This window comes from Gallus gallus, chromosome Z (genome assembly GCF_016699485.2).
Source record: "Gallus gallus isolate bGalGal1 chromosome Z, bGalGal1.mat.broiler.GRCg7b, whole genome shotgun sequence".
In the NCBI taxonomy this organism is placed as follows: domain Eukaryota; kingdom Metazoa; phylum Chordata; class Aves; order Galliformes; family Phasianidae; genus Gallus; species Gallus gallus.
Window position 1 is genome coordinate 30,802,680 of NC_052572.1, and position 22,173 is coordinate 30,824,852.

The 22,173-nt window shown below is 39.8% G+C and overlaps 1 pseudogene; it reads left to right on the forward strand.

Moving 5' to 3' along the window:
- The first annotated feature begins 871 nt into the window (after nt 1-871).
- The window catches only part of LOC100859041, a 40,326-nt pseudogene continuing 19,024 nt past the window's right edge, over nt 872-22,173 (forward strand).

Here is a 22,173-nt window from a genome sequence, read left to right on the forward strand (position 1 = left end):
TTCAGGAATCTCAGAATCTGTAGATAAGAGACAGTCTAAGGAATGAATGATTTCCCCTTGGTTGAGGAAAATCTGGTGAGAGATCTTCTAGGCAAACTACATACACATATTCAACAGGAAGCACCCATGAGTACTGAAGGAGTTTGTAGAAGTGGTGACCAAGTAGGCCTCTATCATCTTTGAAAGACCGTGGAAAATAGGAGGAGTGCCTGAGGACTGAAGAAAAGTCAGTGTCACTCCAGGCCTTGAAAGGGCAAGAAGTGGATCTCCAGTTATTACCTGGGTCAGGTTGTCATGAAGTCACTGGGAGAAGCCCAAGGACTATCAAAAGGGACTTTAGGGCATTGGAGCAGTCAGCTGAAGGAGTGGAAGGTCAGGTGGTTTTCCTTGAGAAGCAGGGAAAAGTTCTGTGATCTGTGTGACCAAGCAGATCAACACACAGCTAAGAGACACACCAAGCAGATCAACACACAGCTAAGAGACTCATGCCATTGAAGGAACTTTTTTTTTTTTTTTTTTTTTTTAATGATGGGACAATTTACTCAGCACCAGATCTGCTCACAACAGATGGGGTCCGCCTGTCTCAAAAGGAGAAAAGGATTCTAGTACAGAAGTTACCAGGATTCACTGAGAGGACCTTAAACTAGGCTTGAAGGCAGAAGGAAATAAAATCAGGCTTAGCAGAGATGAACACATGGACAGCATGCCAAGATTGAGGGTGAGCAATAGTGAAGCTGAAGTGCATCTAAAACAATACATGCAGCACAGGCAACAAACAGGAGGAGCAAGATGTCATTGTGAGGCAGGAAAAACTTAGTCAGTCACCATCACTGAAACACTGTGCCATCATTCGCATGACTGGAGGGCTGCAATGGAGGACTATCAGCTCTTTAGGAGGGATTGGGAAGGAAGGAGGAGCAGTGGGATAGCTCTCTACATTAGGCAGTGTTTTGATGTTGTAGAGCTCAATGCAGGGAAATTAAGGTAACGTCCTTACCCATAAGTACTGGGGGAAGGCTAATGAGCCAGACATCCTGGTGGCAGTCCATTATAGACTGCCCAACCAAGATGAAGAGACAGATTAAGTGTTGTACAAGCAGCTAGCAGAAGTCACGCAGTCACCAGCCCTTGTTCTCAAGGGAGACTTAACTTGAGTGACATTTACTGGAAATATAATGCAACAGAGAATAAGGAATCAAGAAAGTTCCTGGAGTGGGTGAAAGATAACCTGAAGCATCTGGTAAGAGAACCTACCAGAGGAAGCATCTCATCAGGCCTGCTGATTATGAAAAGAGAAGAACTAGTGAGAGATGTAGTGGTCAGAAGTTGTCTTAAGCATAGCAACCACAAAATAATAGAATTATCAATTCCTGTTGAAGTCAGGAGGATGGTCATCAGAACTGCTACCTTGGACTTCAGAGGTCAGACTTTGAATTGTTTAGGACAGTGGCTTGGAGGGTCTCTTTGCAGTCAGTCCAGAAAGGCAAAGGTGTCCAGGAAGGCTGGACATTCTTCAAGAAGAAAATATTAATGGCACAGGAACAAACTGTCCTCCTGTTCCGTAAGATGAGCCATAAGGGAAGAACACTGGCCTGGCTGAACAGGCAGCTTTTGCTGAGACTCCAGGAAAAAGACTTTACTATCTTTGGAAGAAAGGTCAGGCAACTAGGGAAGAGTACAAAGATGTTGCTATGATGCACAGAGGAAAAATTAGAAAGGTGAAAGCCCAGCAAGAATTAAATCTGGCCACCATTGTTAAAGATAATAAAAAATTGTTTTTACAAGTATATTAACATCAAGAAGAGGGCCAAAGACCAAAGAGTATCTCCATCCTTTATTGGATGTTGTAGCGAGCATTATCACTGAGGATGAGGAAAAGGATGAGGTCCTCGGAGCCCCCTTTACTTCTGTCTTAAATAGTCAGGGCAGTTTTTCTTGGGTTACTCAGCCTCCTGACTTGAATATCTCGGATAAAGAGCAGAATAAATGCCCCAGAATTCAGGAGGAAAATGTTAGTGACCTGCTACTCTACCTGGACTGTCACAATTCCATAGGACCAGTTGGAATAAGGGAACAGAAGAATAAATGCCCCAGAATTCAGGAGGAAAATGTTAGTGACCTGCTACTCTACCTGGACTGTCACAATTCCATAGGACCAGTTGGAATAAGGGAACAGAAGAAAACAGCAGAAGTGATTGACAAGCCACTTTCCCTCATTTACTATCATACCTGGTCAACTGGAGAAGTCCCAGACAACTGGAGACTTGACAATGTGACATCCATCTATAAGAAGGAGCAGAAGGAGAGTCCAGGGAACTATAGGCATGTCAGCCCGACCTTGTGTCTCACTCCAATTTATAGGAGGGAGAGGAGGTTCTTTGATATATGTATACCCAATGTGAGATTAAGAAACAACAGTTCAAATGGTGATCTGATCAGTTTATTACAAATCCTAACCAATCAGGGAGATGGGGAAGGGGAGGCTGGCAACTATTGCTAATTAGGGTGGTGGAGAACAGAAAGCGGGCAATAGGAAAGATAGAAAAGAAGCAAGAATTACATAAAGCGGGGATAGTTACCATCAAGATCCAGCAGCATCCCTCTGCATGCCATTCAAATGGTCTGAAGCAAAAGTGCAAAAGACAGGAGCAGTAGAGTGGCTGGCCTTTGGCAGCAAGCAGGTACAGCAACAGAGCAAGTCCAGGAGGAAGCGGCCGGTCTCAAGAGAGTCCATCAGCACGCAGACATCATATCATGAGACATCGGATGTTAGACACCCACCATCATGGTTGTTGGTCCCTTTTTTATCTTTCTTCTTCTGCACATGTGGCATTCCTGGGCACTTTGGCAAGAGTCACATGCAGACATTCCTGAGTACTTGGGTAAGAGTCATGTGCAGTACCCCCTCAGATGGCTATCTCCCTCGAGATGAGCCCACACAAAAGACTGCTTCCTGGCCATTAAGCTGCTGCTTATCTCTTTCTCATTGCCCCTGGCCTGCAAATCTTCAGACACAAGATTTTGCCAACTTTGACTAGAACTTGCCTGTACTTGTCCATCCGTGCTCTTCAACAAGCTTTGAGACAAAGGTACAAAAGAATAACCTCTCACACCTTGGTATCAGGGAAGGTCATGAAACAGATCATCTTGAGTGTTATTATATGCACAGCAAAGTGTTAGCCATCATGGGTTCATGAAAGACAGGTCCTGTTTGACTGACCCCATCTCCTTCTATGACCAAGTGACTTTCCTGATGGATAAGGGAAAGGCTGTTGATGTAGTCTACCTAGAATTTACTGAAGACTTTGACAATTTCTCTCATTGCTCAGGTTGGAAAAGGCATTAAAGATAAGCAAGCCCAACAATGACCTAACTATACTACCCTAACAACCCTCTGCTAAATCATGTCCCCGAGCACCACATCCAAACGGTTTTTAAACACATCCAGGGATGGTGACTCAACTACCAACTCCCTCCCTGGGGAGCCCATTCCAGTGCTGAACAACCCTTTCTGCAAAGAAGTGTTTCCTGATATCCAACCTAAACTTACCCTAGCAGAACTTGAGGCCATTTCCCCTCATCCTGTCACCTGTCGCCAGTGAGAAGAGACCAACCCTGCACTCGCTGTAAGCACCTTTTGGATATTGGAAGAGAGCAAAAAGGTCTCCCCTCAGCCTCCTTTTCCCCAGACCGAACAGCCCCAGTTCCTTCAGTCTCTCCTCGTAGGGCATATTCTCCAAGCTCCTGTTGTCCTTCTTTGGACCTGCTCCAGTGCTTCAATGTCCTTTCTGTACTGAGGTGCCCAAAACTGAACACAGTACTCAAAGTGAGGCCTCACCAATGCTGAGTATAGGGGCAGGATTACTTCCCTAGTCCTGCTCACCACACCATTCCTGATGCAAGCCAGGATGCCATTGGCCTTCTTGGCCACCTGGGCACACTGCTGGCTCGTATTCAGCCGAGTGTCCGTCAGTGCACCAAGGTTCCTTTCCATCAGGCAGTTTTCAAGTCACTTGTCCGCAGGCCTGTAGGGTTGCCTGGGGTTGTTGTGACCAAAATGCAGGACCCGACACTTGGCCCTACTTAAACTCATACAGTTAACCTTGGCCCATCAATCCAGTCTATGCATGTCCCTCTCTAGTGCCTTTCTCCCCTCAGGCAGATCAACACTCCCTCCCAATTTGGTGTCATCTGCAAACTTACTGAGGGTGCACTCAATGCCCTCAACTAGGTCATCAGTCAAGACATAAATCAAGATACAGAGCAGGACAGGCCTCAGTACTGCGCCCTGAAGAATGCCACTCATGACCAGTCGCAACCTGCATTTAACTCCATTCACCACCACTCTCTGGACCTGGCTCTCCAGCCAGCTCTTTACCTAGAAAGGAGTTCACTTGTCCAACTCATGGGCTGCCAGCCACTCCAGGAGAATACTGTGGGGACAGTATTGAAAGCTTTACTGAATTCCAGCTAGACCACATCAACAGCCTTCCCTTCATCCACCAGGTGGGTTACTAGGTCATAGAATGAGAGAGGTCAGTATTGGGGCTAGCCTTGATTAATACCTCTATTGATGGTCTGAACATTGATTCTGTGATTTTGGATGCCATCTTCAAGCAAGTGAAAGAAAAGAAGGATATCAGGTGTAGTCAACATGGATTCACCTAGAGAAAAAAATACTTGACCAACCTGGTAGCCTTCTATGATGAGATGACCATTTGGGTAGATAAGGCGAAAGCAGTGGAAGTTGTCTACCTTTATTTCAGCAAGGCTTTTGACACTGTCTCCTATAGCATCCTCATAGGTAAGCTTAGGAAATATGAGATAGATGAGAGGACAGTGAATTGGATTGAGAGACTAGTAGAGGGTTGTGAGAGGCTCGGAGAGCTGTGAAAAGTGGGCAGAGTTATTTGAAGGCCTGTAACTAGCAGCATTCTTCCAGGGTTGGTACTGGCTTTGATCTTGTTCAACATCTTTCTCAATGGCCTGAGTTAAAGTGTAGTGTATACCCTCAGCAAGTTTGCTGGAGATACAAAACTGGGAGGAGTGGATAAGGCACCAGAAGACTGTGCTGCCTTTCAGTGAGACCTGGGCAGGCTGGAGAGTTGGACAGAGAGGAACCTTGTGAGGGTAAGTACAGAGTCCTACACCTGCAAGATGAATAACATTAAACAGTATAGATTAGGGGTTGACCTGCTGGAAAGGATCTCTGCAGAGAAGGACCCAGGTGTTTTGATGGACAACAGGTTGACCATAAACCAGCAGTGTGCCCTTGTTCAGAAAGGCCAGTGCTTTCCTGGGATACATTAAAAAGATTGTAGCCAGCAGGCTGGAGGTGATGCTATCGCTCCCCTCGACTCTGCTCTGATGAGGCCACAGATGTCCATTGTGACAGAGCAATGGAACAAGATGCCCAGAGAGGTTGTGGATTCTTTACTGGAGATATTCAAAACAAAGTGGAAGCTTTCTTGTACAATCTATTGGAGGGAACCTGCTTTAGCAGTTGAGCTGGACTAGAGGTCTCCTGAGGTCCCTTCTGAATCCCACGATTCTGTAATTCTGTGATCTCACCAAAATCAAAGAGGAAGATGAGAACAGATAGTACTATGGTTCATCAAGTAGTATAATTATTTCAGAATAGCAAGGCACGCTTCTGGAATCAATGAACTATTTCCTTTTCCTTTACTAGACTTTCATTTATGACTGTGAATATCAAAAGTGACAGCTGATGGAACAATTTATTCTGTTTATATTGTTTATGGTATTAGTTTAATTAGCACTGTCATTCACAGTAACTGGGTATAGCAAGCAACTCACATTCCTGACATTAGGTATCAGTAATGTAATTTATATAGATACATACACACAGGTCACTCCAAAATTAATGACAACAATTTATTTCTATAGAAACTACAACAGATACAAAGAGCACAATAACACTATTTTATAGGGAAAATTCTCAGCTACAAAGTACTATTTTTCAACACAGTGAAGATCATTAGTTATGCATTTTCACCAGTGATGAACAAGAGCTTGTGTGCCATGCTCATAAAGATCTACAATAGCAGAGGTGACCCACTATCTCACAAATGCTATGACTGTGTCATTGATAGGAAATTATTGCCATGCATTCCATCTTTCATCGGTCTGAATAGATGGAATTCAGAAGGCACCAAATCCAGAATATATTTTGGATATTCTAGGCTAGTCCAGCCAAGATTGGCTGTGTGCTCCACAGTCTTCAAAATGTGGCCCAGCATTGCCATTTTTCAAGTAAATGATTGTCTTCTTCTCTGGCCTGACTGAAAGTTCAAGTCTTCAGGTAAGTCAGCACTGAAAAGCAGCAGTCAAGAGTTGATTGTTTGTCCAGGTTCCAGGAAATAATAGAAGCGTAGAATGGCTTGGGCTGAAAAAGACCTTATAGATCATTTAGTTTCAACCGACCTACTGTAGGCAGGGTTGCCAACCACTAGACTAGGCTTCTCCGAGCTACATCCAGCCTGGCCTTGAATGCCTCCAGGGACAGGACATCCTCTCTGGGCAACCTGTTCCACTGCATCACAACCCTCTGGGTGAAAAACTGCCTCCTAATATCCAACCTAAATCTCCCCCGTCTCAGTTTAAAACCATTCCCCTTTGTCTTGTCACTATCAACCCATGTAAACAGTTGTTCCCCCTCCTGATGATATGCTCCCTTCATGTACCTGAAGGCCACAGTGAGGTCTCCCCAGAGCCTTCTCTTCTCTAAGCTAAATGAGCCCATTTCCCTCAACTTTTCTTCATAGGGAGGTGTTCCAGACCTCTGATCATTTTAGTGGCCTTCCTCTGGACGTGTTCCAAGAGTTCTGCATCTTTGTTGTGCTGGAGGCCCAAGGCCTGGATGCATGGGGCCTCACAAGGGCTGAGTAGGGGAGGACAATCACCTCCCTCTCTCTGCTGGCTGCCCCTTCTTTAATGCAACCCCAGGATATAGTTGGCCTTCTGGGCTGCAAGCACACACTGCTGACTCACGTCCAGCTTCTCGCCCACCAGGACCCCCAAGTCCTTCTTCTGAGGGCTGCTCTCAAGGACTTCTTCCTTCAATCTGTATAAATACCTGGGATTGCCCTGGACCAAGTACAACGCCTTGCACTTGGCCTTGTTGAACCTCACTAGCTTCACATGGGCCCGCTCCTCCAGCCTGACCAGCTCCCTCTGGATGGCTTCCCTTCCCTCCAATGCATCAACTGCACCACTCAGCTTGGTGTTGTCTGCAAACTTGCTGAGGGTTCACTTGATTCCATCGTCTATGTCATTGATGAAGATGTTGAAGAGCACTTGTTCCAAGACTTACCCCTGGGGGACAGCACTTGTAACTGGCCTCCATCCAGACTTAGAACTGTTGATCAAAAGCTTTTGGCTGTGACCAGCCAACCAGTTCTTAATCCACCAAACAGTCCATCCTTCAAACCCATACCTTGCTAATTTAGAGAGAAGGATGTGGTGAGGGACCATGTCAAAGGCCATGCAGAACTCCAGGAAGATGACATCCGTTGCCCTTTCCCTGTCCACCAATTCTGCCACTCCATCATAGAAGGCCACCAGATTGATCAGGAAAGATCTGCTCTTGGAGAAATCATGCTGGCTGTCTCAGATTACCTCTTCCTCTTATGTGTGCCTTAACATGGTAACCAGAAGGATCTGCTCCATCTTCCCAGGCACAGAGGTGAGGCTCACCAGCCTGTCATTCCCCAGGTCATCCTTTCTCCCATTCTTGAAAATGGGAGTAATGTTGAGTGGCTCAGCAACCACATTAGCCGTCTCTTGGATGGATGTCTTCTGTCCCCATGGACTTATATACATTCAGTTTCACGAGGAGGTCTTGGTCTTGTTAAATCTAGAATGATCATTCTTTCCTATCTCAAAGACAGTACACATCATCTTACCTGCTGAGGACTGCATCTTAAACATTTTCTTCGATGGAGAATTCACGTTACCACTCCATAAACTGCCTTTTTGATTCCAGTTCTTAGTGGTACTCAAGCATGAGTTGTTACTTATAATGAGGTAATCCAGGAAACTGTCACTTTCAGCCTTGTATTGGTTAAATAGGTCCTGACAAACTAGCATATGGTATTCTTATATGAGCATTCATTGGACTCACCTGTTGCAAATTTTGCAATATTCTAACAGTGATGTAATTGATTCCAATGCACTGAAGCTGCTACTCAGCTCCATGCAGAGTTATCTGGTTGTAATTCTACAATTTGTGTGAGTGAGTTGATGTAGACACCCCGCATTTTGTGGTATGATTTGCATGGCCATATGCAGTGTGGCTTCTCTTTCATGTCACTGTTGCCACTGCTGAAATTAACCACCTACCCACCACCTTACAGTGCTAACATCCACTGTTTGCTCTCCATATGCATTCAGTAAGTTTTAATGAATATCAGTGACTGCATGTAGGATTTCAATTACACATTTTTGCTTTATACAGACTTCCATGTTAGATGCCATATATGAAGAATGCTCTTTTAAATATTGGCTGGAAGCAGTTTAGTTGTATGTTTGCATATTTCTGTAACAGAATTGTTTACAACACATTAGGGTCAGATATTATACACAACTCCAAAATGATACAACTAATTTTTTAAACTATCTTTCCTGACATCAACATCATTTATATTTATTATATACATGTATACAAAAATATATGTACGTATATAGATAGCTGTATGTAATATACATATAACAATCACACAGCTTTTGAGGTTTGTTTGTTAATGATTTGTAATAACTAGTGCTAGCTGAAGACTAATTTATTTAAATTATTTTTATGTTTTATTTATTCTTCAGCAGATAGTTGTGTAATTATCCCATGGGTGGTATAATTTAAGTCAATTCAACTGGAGAGAAAGCAGCCAGTAATCCCTGGTAAGCATAAAGACAGCAACACAATGCAGCTTTATATGAGTATCTGTATTAGGCTACTTTTAGAAGCCTTAGTCTTAATATCTCAGAGCATGCAGACTCCTTACTAATCACAAACCTGTGTGTTTAGGAGATCAGGAAGTAAGAAGTTACAAAAGACAAAGGAATCAGGAAAGGAAATAAATAAATAAAGTAAAAAGAACCATGGTATTGTGCATTGTACAAATCACAGAAACTTGTGCCTGCACTCACAAATTATATGTATACCAAAAAGAAAGGAGCTCACCTTCAGTCTTCTGAACCTTGTGCACAAAAGTACCCTCTTCTACTGGCAGAGAAGACTGCATGTCTTTATGCAACTGGTTTACATCCAGTGTAAGTTGGCTACAACAGAAAGTCATTAAGTGAAGCTAATTCTTCAGTGGCTGTTTTAAATGACTTGATGGAGAGTTCCTTGTAGGTAGAAGTCCACAACACAGAAGTGTAATTATTAGCTCCATTTGGCATCTTTTTTTTTTTTCTTTTTTTTTTCTTTCTTTTTTTTTTTTTTTTTTGTCAGTTTTGGCCAGGATTTTCTGGAGCTTGGGAGCTCTTCTTAGAAAAAGAATTACTAACACTAAAGTACCCTGAAAGCAGGAGATAGACAGAGGGGAACAATTCTTATATTTGCTGCATGAGCTGTAGCTGTTTTGCTTCAGCCTTCTGTGGTGTTAAGCCAATGCTTTCTGTCAGTGCTGAAACCATTAGAAATAGCTACTTCTACAAATAATATTCTGCTGCCTAATGGCACTTAAAATTATACTATGTGCTCACGCGTGATAAAACTATGGAAAGTTAACCTTCCCTGACAAAACTTTACAGTGTTTAGTTCTGCTACCTTTTGATATGAATAAATGTGAAAAGAACAAGACATTAATTGTTCAGATAGAAATTGATAGTGTAAATGTATAAATAATTAACAACATCCTGTAGATTAAAGATTGCTTATGTACCTGATGTTTTTTGGCAGCTATCAGCAAGAGTGCAGCAGTTTTGAAAGAAGCTAAATGTTATGTATTCTTTGCCAAAATGTCACCAGTCCTATGGTAAAAAGCTAGCCTCTAAATCTAACTGTGAGGGTCATTTAAATTTTGATTGGCTTGCAGACTGAGAAGGTTTTTTAAAAACTTTCAGGAGTAGATCACCTCTTTGTTTATGCATTCTGTTCTACACAGTCCTAGATAAAAATAGCAACGTGATACTGTATTTCATATGATGATCTGTGTACTGGAAAAAAAAAATACATAAATGTCGTGCCACATAGTTTCTCTCAGTGTAGTCCTATGATCTGGTCAGCTGCAAATGACTAAAATGGGCAGGAAAAAAACCTAACCACTTTGTCAAATCTTTCAGGAGGCAGAAGTCACTTAAAGAAGGGAGGGGAGGCGGGGGGGGAAGGGGAGGGAAAGTGGGAATTCCTTTTCTGTTTCCAATCTCTTCTTCTGCTACCACTTCTGAACTAAAATAATACTGGATATTCTTTTTCTGTTGGCTCCTGCTGAAGATATGTCTCCATATTGTCAAGTGTAGAAGGTAATAAGCTACTTAGGCTATCCATCTATCTTAGGCATAGATTCTTGGCCTTGTTAAAGTGTAAATGATTATCTGATGTCCATTCATCTTAATCTTCATCTGATTTTGTTAACACTAGAATGTTTTTCCTCAACTCTTTTGTTACTTCTAAACAGAATGTAAGTCGTATCTTTTAAATTAAATTTCAGAGAAATGGAGCAGGGAAGGATATGCTGTACAAATATTTTCTCACTGTGCTCATAGTTAATAAATACTGTATGTGACATCTTAAATTTTACTTGAGCTATTATGCACTCAAAGTCCCTATATTCTCTGACACAGGGTACCACTGAAAAGAAGCTGGCCCCACCCTTTTTACAACATCCATTCAGCTATATACGTTTATAAGGTCCCTCTCAAACTCGTCTGCACAGATCCTTCTTTTCTTTTCTTTTCTTTTCTTTTCTTTTCTTTTCTTTTCTTTTCTTTTCTTTTCTTTTCTTTTCTTTTCTTTTCTTTTCTTTTCTTTTCTTTTCTTTTCTTTTCTTTTCTTTTCTTTTCTTTTCTTTTCTTCTCTTCTCTTCTCTTCTCTTCTCTTCTCTTCTCTTCTCTTCTCTTCTCTTCTCTTCTCTTCTCTTCTCTTCTCTTCTCTTCTCTTCTCTTCTCTTCTCTTCTCTTCTCTTCTCTTCTCTTCTCTTCTCTTCTCTTCTCTTCTCTTCTCTTCTCTTCTCTTCTCTTCTCTTCTCTTCTCTTCTCTTCTCTTCTCTTCTCTTCTCTTCTCTTCTCTTCTCTTCTCTTCTCTTCTCTTCTCTTCTCTTCTCTTCTCTTCCCTTCCCTTCCCTTCCCTTCCCTTCCCTTCCCTTCCCTTCCCTTCCCTTCCCTTCCCTTCCCTTCCCTTCCCTTCCCTTCCCTTCCCTTCCCTTCCCTTCCCTTCCCTTCCCTTCCCTTCCCTTCCCTTCCCTTCCCTTCCCTTCCCTTCCCTTCCCTTCCCTTCCCTTCCCTTCCCTTCCCTTCCCTTCCCTTCCCTTCCCTTCCCTTCCCTTCCCTTCCCTTCCCTTCCCTTCCCTTCCCTTCCCTTCCCTTCCCTTCCCTTCCCTTCCCTTCCCTTCCCTTCCCTTCCCTTCCCTTCCCTTCCCTTCCCTTCCCTTCCCTTCCCTTCCCTTCCCTTCCCTTCCCTTCCCTTCCCTTCCCTTCCCTTCCCTTCCCTTCCCTTCCCTTCCCTTCCCTTCCCTTCCCTTCCCTTCCCTTCCCTTCCCTTCCCTTCCCTTCCCTTCCCTTCCCTTCCCTTCCCTTCCCATCTTTTCTTCATAGGAAAGATGTTCCTGTCCCTTTGTTGGACTATCCATAGTATATCTATCTTTCTCTTTTAATGAGAAACCCAGAACAGAATTCAGCGTTCCATGTAAGGATTCAGCAACACTAAGTACAGAGGAGAAGAATCACTTCCCTTGCAATGCTTGCAATGCTTTGCTTAATGAAGCCCAGAATATCATTAGCTTTCTTCTTGGTATGTCATGGTCCTGCCAGACCACAGAACAACAGTCTAGCTTAATTGCTATTCCCCACAGACTTTTTTTGTAATCTGCAAACCTGGAATCATAGAATCATAGAATTACCAAGGTTGGAAGAGACTTCCAAGATCATCTAGTCCAACCTTCCACCCACTGCCAATATTTCGTCATTAAACCACGTCCCTTAGTATAATATCTAAATGTTTCTTAAACACCTGCAGGTGACTCAGCCACCTCCCTGAGCAGCCCATTCCAGCATCTGACTATTCATTCAGAGAAGAATTTTTTTCTTAATATCCAACGTGAACGTCTCTGGCACAACTTGAAGCCATTCTCTCTAGTTCTATTACTAGTTACGGGGGAGAAGAGGCTGATCCCCACCTTGCCACAACCTCCTTTTTAGGTAACTGCTGGTCACACCTGAGCATCTTCTTCTCCAAACTAAACAATCCCAGTTCCCTTGCTCAGGGCACTGTCTGCCCTGTCTTCAATCCACCTCATTAGCTGCTCATCCAGCTCACAATATGAAAAGCTCATTTACAAGGATCTTCTGGGAACAGTGTTAAAAGCTTTTCTGTAACCCAAGTAGACAATATCCACAGCTCTTCCTTCATCTAGCAGACTGGTCATTTCATTACAGAATTTTATCAGGTTGGTCATGACTTCCCCTTACTGACTAGTCATGGCCACTGCCCTTTGTGTGCTTGAATTTTTTTTCCATAATTCGGTACTCCACTATATTTATGGGGATTGAAGTGACGATGACTGGCCTGATAGTTGCCTGGGTATATGTTCTTAACTTTCCTGAAGATAGGAATGAGATTGATTTCCTCTAGTCTCTTGACACTTCTTATGACTTCCCCTAGTTACTGTGTTGAATATGTACTTTGAAAAGTGGCCTTGCAATTGCATCTACCACATTTTGATGGTCAATCAAGGTAACAGGTCAGGAAGAAGAGACAGAAGAAGACAGATTTGGTTTGAAGTAACTATGATGAATAACACTGAAGTGAGCAATATTCAAAATAACCCATCTTGAGGGAAAGGTGGCATATGTACTATTTAGCATCTAAGTTGCTAACGTAAAAGAAATCCTCCTTTGTACCTAGATTTAGTGAATATTCTTAGGTATGAAAAATATTATTTCTTAAGCTGTAGTAGAGTGACTTTTTAATAACCTCTGGGTATCCTAAATTCAGAACTTTTAGAAACTATTATTACTCTTTTTTGTAAATGTGCTCTTAAAATAGCTAGTCTGTATATACTGAGTAGAATAATAGCCAATAGTGACTGTATTGACTGTATATGTACCGATTGTCTACACTATAACAGGGAAGAGAATTCTCCTCTTTCTCCTATCTTGGTTTTCATAGAAAGATAAACCTACTTTCTTAAACTATTGCATAGACAGAATTGTGAAGATTATTAAGAGAATCTCCAAATGGGCTAGTGGAAAATAAATAAATAAATAAATAAATACATACATACATACATACATAATAAAAGCACGTCCTGATTTACCTTTTCCTTGAACAACATAAACAGGAACAAAACTTTATTGAGCATTCATAATGGACTTCCTTTTTGCACTGAATTTATTCACATATTTAGGAGAAACTGCAACACTTTGGGATTTATGTTTCTTAACTGAAAGAAGGGAATACAGAAGAATGAAGACGACAATAGCTGAAATACAGATATTTCACTTGGTGGATTTCTCGTCAGAAAAAAATATTGTAGGAGCTACCTATAAAATTGTTTATTAAAAAGATATGCTCTTTATTAAGATTGAACTAGAGCTAATGTAGACAATGTTAATTCATAGAATCATAGAATCGTAGAATATCCTGGGTTGAAAAGGACCACAATGATGATCGAGTTTCAACCCCCCCTACTATGTGCAGGGCTGCCAATCACTTGACCAGGCTGCCCAAAGCCACATCCAGCCTGGCCTTGAATGCCTCCAGGGATGGGGCATCCACAACCTACTTGGGCAACATGTTCCAGTGTGTCAACACCCTCTGGGTAAAAAACTTCTTCCTAATATCCAACCTAAACCTCCCCTGTCTCAGTTTAAAACCATTCCCCTTTGTCCTATCACTATCCACCCTCATAAACAGCTGTTCCCCTTCCTGATTACAGCTCCCTTCAAGTACTGGAAGGCCGCAATGAGGTCTCCCCGGAGCATTCTCTTCTCCAAGCTAAACAAGCCCAGTTCCCTCAACCTTTCCTCATAGGAGAGGCGCTCCAGCCCTCTGATCATCTTAGTGGCCCTCCTCTGGACACGCTCCAAGAGTTCCACATCCTTCTTCTAGTGTATCAGAAAACTCATCCTAATATTTCTCATTTGTTTCATGCCTCATTGGAATAGATTTAACTGAGCTATAGTTTCATAGTGTTACAGTTCAGAGTGAGGATAATTACTGTGAATGATTAGAAATGAAAAATTGCAAATTGGATTTTAAAATAATAATGCATAGTGTTGCTTATAAAGAAACCATAAAAAGATTCTTAAAGGAAACATACGCACACCTTACTAGATGCCAAAGAAATACAATGTTTAAAAATTTTAAAAGTTGATAAACCAACATTTGGGAAAATCAAATATATATGTCACTCCAAAAGAAATGCTTCCTATTTATTTCCATGGAAACTGCAATAGATACAAAGAGCACAATAACACTTTTTGATAGAGCAAATTATCAGCTACAAAACACTGTTCTACAATATAGTCACCACCATTAACTATGCATTTTCATCAGCGATAAACAAGAGACTGTATGCCATACTTGCAGAAATCTGCATGGGCAAAGGTGACCCACTATCAATGTCACTATTGCTGAAACACACCACCCACCACCTCACTATGCTCACATCCACTGTTTGGTATCCATAAATGTTCAGCAAATATCGATGACTATTGATGAGTACCATTTTTTCCACATGGAGGAATTTAATTCCAAACCTTTTCCTCAGATACACTTCCACGTCAGACACCATTTTGTCAGACTGCCCCTCTGCTTCCATCTTTCACACAAAAACAAGATGTAGCAGAAAAGCGATGGGAAGGTTCAGCTTCAACTTCCATACCACCAACTGCTGTTAACATTGTGGGCCAACATAATAAAAGAAGAGGCATTTATTTTAGAGCATTTCTCATCCATAACAGTTGAAGTCACTTTTGAAATGTGCCAGTTGTGTACTTTACAGCTTTTAAAAATTTTATATCTTGTATATTTTTAACTGACACACTTGCACATTAAAAAATAAAAATAAAAATGAAATACACATATACATTTTCAAATATTCAAAAAATTGAGCTATTTGTACAACATGTACATACATGAGAAAATTGTGGTCATATGTAAACAAAATTTAATATGAAAAAAAAGTCTATGAATCTCAAGATAATATTTAGATGCTTGTAATTCAGTAAGTGGCTGCATTAAGATTTCTTTAACTGAAAAAAAAAAAAAGAAAAGAAAAAAAGACTGGAGAAATTATGATATACAGATATCAGAATGTATTTTTACATCTCGATATGTAATAGTATCTTATTGTATCAATAATTATTGTGATCTCAGCTGAGTTGATCATGGAACAAGATACAGCCATTTATACAAAAAATAATGAACCTTTTTAAAGTATCTTGCAATTTGGTGATATTTCTTTCTCACAGTGACCAAGATCTTGTAGGCTGAACTGTATGCTTTTCTTCTTTTCTTTTCTTTTCTTTTCTTTTCTTTTCTTTTCTTTTCTTTTCTTTTCTTTTCTTTTCTTTTCTTTTCTTTTCTTTTCTTTTCTTTTCTTTTCTTTTCTTTTCTTTTCTTTTCTTTTCTTTTCTTTTCTTTTCTTTTCTTTTCTTTTCTTTTCTTTTCTTTTCTTTTCTTTTCGCCCTGTCCCTGGAGAGTTTCAAGGCAGAGCTGGATAAGGCTCTCGGCAACCTGATCTAACTATGGATGTCCCTGTTCACTGCAGGCAGTTGGACTAGATAGCCTTCAGTGGTCCCTTCCAATTCCAAGAATTCTATGATTCTATGATTCTATATCTATATAAACTATGCTGGTCGATACACAAACCTTGATAGGCATGGCTCAAATCCCATGTAGCACTTACATATTTTTAACCAGATCTCACTGTCCACTAAGAATTTTTATCACTTTGATATGAATTCTTCTGTGACTTTGTGGAACATCTACTTTCAACAATTTAAATTGTAAAAGAACACTTGAACACATGCTAATTTTCTTGAGAATTACAGGACTCAGATGCAATGTGATTCTGTCCCATATATGCTGGGATCAGTGTATGCAGCAATATGCCTAGAAGTATACTATCATCACTATGTCTAGAAGAAGCTATAGAAACAGAAGTCTTACACAAGTAGAATTTATTAAAATATAATTCTCATGAGCTTGATCTACAACAAAAATTTTTGAGATTAATCCAGGTGGTAGCAGAATGAGCAGAATGCTCAGAAATAGACATAAAAACTACTACTGATCTGAATGACTCCCTGTAGCTGATGCTGTACTTCGCTGTTTATGCACAAGATTGTAAAGTAATACTTTCAGACACTGGGGAAGAAAAGAGTCCAAAAGCAATAAACAACACTCAAAAGTATTATATGCTCAGTATAATTTCTCAAGCCAGAACTGTATTTCAGTCCTCTTGAGCCCATTTTGTGGAATTTGCATTGATTAGTTTTTATAGCCCTCCAAGAGGCTATCAAAAAATATTTAAAAATGAAAGTTTTGTATTAAAGAAAATAGACAAGTTTATAGTATTTTTCATCATATTATATTTTACTTATTTTGTAAATAATTTTTATGATCTATCCAACTGTTATACAACAACAAAACAAGTTTTGAAGTTGAGAATGTTAAGAGGAAACAAAGAAAATGATAATCTTAAAGTGACTATTTAGTTCTGAGCAAACATGAATATATTTTCGTAAATTATGTGTATTTCAGTTCTGAAAACAAACACACAGTGAATGTATTTTAAAGCATGTGTTTTAAAGCCATTGTTGCTAATCAAGTTTTCATAAAACAAAGACAAAACCCATTAAATTTAACTTCTTCTAAATTCTTTCTAGCATTCATACTGACTACGTAGTTTATAAGTAGTTCACACTAGCAGTAAAGAACTGTGATTTTACAGCTTTCAGGTAAACAGATCACTAAGAAAAGGCTAATCATTCAGAAATAACAGAACAGAATCACAGAATCATAGAATGGCTTGGTTTGGAAGGGACCTTAAAGTTCATCTGATTCCAACCTTCTCGATGTGAAAGGGCTTGCCACCTACTAGATAAGGCTGTCCAGGACTTCATACAGCCTGAACATGTTCAGGGATGGGACATTCACAACTTCTCTGGGCAGCCTGTTCCAGTGTCTCACAACTGTCTCAATAATGATTTTTCCCCTAACATCTAACCTAAATCTCCCCTCTTTTAGTTTAAGATGATTCCTCTTTCTCCTATCACTATCATTTAAAAAGCTGACCTCCACGTTTAGTAAGCAGTTCTTAAATACTGGAAGGCCACAATGAGGTCTTCCAGGAGCTTTCTCTTCTTCAAGCTGAATAAGCCCAGCTGCCTCAACCTTTCTTGTTAGGAGAGGTGCATAAGCACTCTCATCATCTTCATGGCTCTCCTTTGGACACACCTCAAGAGGTCCACATCTTTCATGTGCGAGGAGCTCTGGACCTGGAAGCACTACTCCAGGTGAGGTTTCATTAAGACAGATTGAAGGGAGACAATCACCTCTCTTGCCTCATTGGAAAACCCTCTTATGATGCTGTGCAGGAGACTGTTGTCCTTTTGGGATCCAAGTTCATACCAAATATTCACCCTTCAAATGCATATCCCTTCAATTTAGAGATAAAAATGTCATACAAGACAATTTCAAAGACCATCCAGGTAGATGATATCTTCTGGTCTTCCCTTGTTGACTGATGCAGCCATTCCGTCATAGAAGACCACTAGATTGATCAGGTGAAGCCATGCTGGCTGTGTCAGATCACCTTCTCATCTTGCACATGTTATGACACAACAGATCCTGGAGGATCTGCTCCATGATTTTCCCAGGCACAGAGGTGAGGCTCACCAGATGTAGTTCCCCAGGTCTTTCTTCCTACTTTTCTTCAAGAGAGAGGCTTTCCTTTTTACTCTCACCAGGGACTTCACCTGATAGACATGGCTTTTCAAATACAATGGAGAGTAGCTTGGCAGTCCCATTACTCAGTTCTTTCAGGACTCTTCCATACACTTCATTGGGTCCCACAGACTTGTATATTTTCCATGAATGATTTCTAGTATTTATATGTTTTCCAGAATGCTTTCCATCAGTGCACCCTGACTAATATCAACATTTTTAGAGGATTACTTTCCTAAAAGCTTAATTTTTACAGCTTTTAAATTGAGATTTTCAGTCAGCCTTAAGATATCTAGAATTCCTAAACTACCTCAAGAATTTAGTATCAGACAACCAAGATACTGTTTTACTTTGAGATTTCACTTGAGCCACACCATGACTTTGAGAATATCTACATTTTTGTAGGTTTACTATTCACCTATAGATGTTTTTGTTCAAGTTGTAAGATGATTAGAAATTACACAGAAATGTATTTTATTTTCAGGAAAAGAATATCCAAAAGAAAGATTTTTTTTTCCCTCATCGTTGACATCATTTAATATACTACTTAGTAACAGATTCAGTAGACTTGTATTTTATTTGAATACTTTAATAGTACTTCTGTTATCTTTTACAGCCTTAAAAAATGAAGTATATTAAGCAAAATTGAATATATAAATATTTATGACTATTGTAGTTGCTTGATATTAATATTTTATTATCTCTAAAGGACAATTCATGAATGAAACTATTAAACATTTATCAACAGTACCCTAATGATTAGAGGCTAATGGAAGCATTTGAAACAATCCAGAGTGTATTTCAAACAGCCACAAAAGTGTAGAAATCACGTTTAGAGATTATGGAATTTAATTCAGAGATGATGTTTTTTATTTCATTTCAGATTAAGCAGTAAATTAAGACTTTTTTTCTTCCTTATTAACTTCTGCATCTTTCTGTGTTGATTACTGACAACATAGAAACCAAGCCTCAGTTTGGAAAACTGCAAACTATTTACTTGCTCCTGTCCATTCCTAAAACATTTCTAATTTACATCAAGAGAACTCAGTATTTCTACTAATTATGACCTGAGTTAACACTTTACTGAAGCATGTGACAAAATCTACTGATATTGATGTTCATTGGTGCAAAATGTGAAACTTACATGGCTTTACATTACATTTCTTAATCATTTCTTAATCATGCCATGATGTGCAATTAAGAGGAGTCAAGCAATAGTAAAATCAAATTAACTGCATGTCTGCATTTAAAGTTTTTATCTCATAATCAGAAAAAAAAGAACACAAATGGGTAGTACTGAGGTAAAAAAAGTCAAGGGTAATTCTATAGCAGAGCTAAATTTGAAAGGACTCAGAGGAATAAGAAATTGAAAAGTATAAGAAGAAAAACACATCAGCAGCCTTCTGCCTCTGCTAGCATATCATGTTAATAAATTTCCTGATAGATTTAATATTCAGCAACAATTGTGAGTTCAAACTGGAAAACGAACAAACAAACAAACAAAACAACAACAACAACAAATAATGATAATTAGGGGGAAAAAAAAACAAAAAACACTTTATTGCCTAGTCAACCTTGGTAGATATGTTTTCCCCATCCCTGAAGAGAAAAATGTTTAGAAAAAGATTTAAACTTTAGCCCCCACATATTAAGCAGAATTAATGATCTATTTGCTTAGATGCTATATATTACCTCTAGTTTATCCATCCACTGGGTAAACGAGACGCATTATTTGGTCACGATGATAGATTTGAATGCAGGCGGGGACATCAATCAGTGCTGGCAACTGATTAGTTGTTTGTGTCTTTGACAAGCTCTTCCATCTAACTGAATGAAAGCTTGCTGATTGCTCTCCCTTCTCTCCACATTCATTGCCCTCCACTGCCACTATATTATATGGTTAATGCTGATGGTGAAAATTCCCCGTGACATGTAACAGTGAATTTCTCCCATTCCCTTATCATTACATGTACATTATTGCATTTTCCTTTTGGGGCTAGAATTTCTAAGCGAGGTCATCCACGGTATCAGACATACACAGGGATGACTCAGTAAGGCTGACATCACAGAATCATAGAAAGGCTTGGGTTGGAAGGGACCTCTACAATAATCTAGTTCCAGCTCCCCTGCCACAAGCAGGGTTGCCAGTCACTAAATCAGGCATTATATACTCTAGCCCTTTCATAATCTTCATCTGGACCTTCTCCAAAAGCTCTACATCTTTCTTGTTCTGTAGGCCCCATAGCTGAATGCAGAACTCTACATGGGGTCTCAGGAGAATACAGTAGAGAGGAACAATAATTTTCCTCTCCCTGCTGACCATCCTTCCTTTGATGCAGCCCAAGCAGCCATCTACCTGGCTCCAAGCACACGCTGTTGGCTCATGTTAAGCTTTTTACTGAGTTCTTCTCCCACACTGTAGACATATCTGGAATTGCTCTGACACAAGTATGACAACTTTCACTTGCAATTGTGAACTTCATTTGGTTCCCATAGGCCCACCTTCCAAGCATTTTCAGATCCCTCTGTATGGCATCTTGTCTTATCAGCTACACCACTCTGCTTGGTGTCTCTGCAAACTTACTGAGGATTTACTCGATCTTGTCATTTATTAATGGCATGATAAAGAGTACTGATCTCATGGTGGGCCCCTGGGGGACACCTCTTGTCATTGGCCTTCATTTGGACATAGGGCCATTGACCACAACCCTCTAACTGCATACTTCCAACCAATTCCTCATGCAGAAAATAGTTCACCGTTAAAACGCTTCTCACTCCAATCTAGAGACAAGGATGTGGTGTGGGACAAAGCTCTTACAGAAGTCCAAGTAGACAGTGTCAGTGTCCCTTGATTTGTCCACCTAGGCAAACACCCCATCATAGATCTGCAGATGAAATAAGTATTGTGTATAATTAAATTAAAAAGAGGTTGAATAATGGTGTAATGTGTATGATTGGTTACAAGTTAGGACCAGGTAGCTAACTAAGATCTAGTTACGAAAAACAGAAAATTCTTAAAAATTTTGCAATAGGAAGGTTATGCAGGCAGCTGCACAAGATGTGAAGGACACAAACAAAATTTAAATTTGCTCTAGCAACTACAGGCAAAATTCAGGAATCTTGACTGAGATTTTCAAAGCTGCTCACAGGACTTATTTAATTCCTATCAACATTTTACAGCAATGGAACAGATTTAACAGATAACTTCAGCATTACTACATCATCATATCTATGATTTTCTGCAACAGATGGAGAGAATACATTAGCTGAAGTATTTGAGGAAGTACAGAAAATACTAATGTTGACTTTTTTGAATTCCGACTTTATTTTGCACATGTTCAACATGTGTGATTAAGTACTGGGAGGAATGGAACACCAGTAATCAAAACCAGTGATGTTTTGATCAGTTATAAAGTGCTTGTTGAGGACAAGACAACAGCAGCAGGTTCTGAAGATTCTTTGATGCTTGTGATGAGAAGTATAAAGTGTACATTTACACATATTTGGATGATAGCAAGTGATATTTCGAATAAGCTTTTTGTTTGTTTGGTTATTTTTTTGTATGTTTGTTTGCTTTTTTCTTTTTCCCCTATGGTAATCTTTACTTACATCCAAAATACCAAAAAGTTTTTTGCATATGGAAGAATAGACAACAATGACAGACAGATCACAGTTAAAAAAAAAAAAAAAAAAAAAAAAAAAAAAAAGTCTTGCAAATAATTGAGTATTTAAGCAAAAACAAACATAAAAAACAAAGAAATAATCTTCACAATGTCTTTCAGATGCCAAAAATCAGTCTTGTGAATAAAGTGAATAATATTCCATTTATCAAAGGGAAAACTAAAGGGAAAACAATGAAAGAGAGGCTCAAATCCACATATGCAAAACCTTGCAAAGAAGTGCATGAGTTTTCAAGATAAGTCATAATTTAATGCAAGATCACACTAATGTTTACAGTCCTGTTTTCACCATAATAGACACACACAGAAAATATAGTCACAATTAACGTACCTTCTTATTCCAGGCACATCTAGAAAAACAAG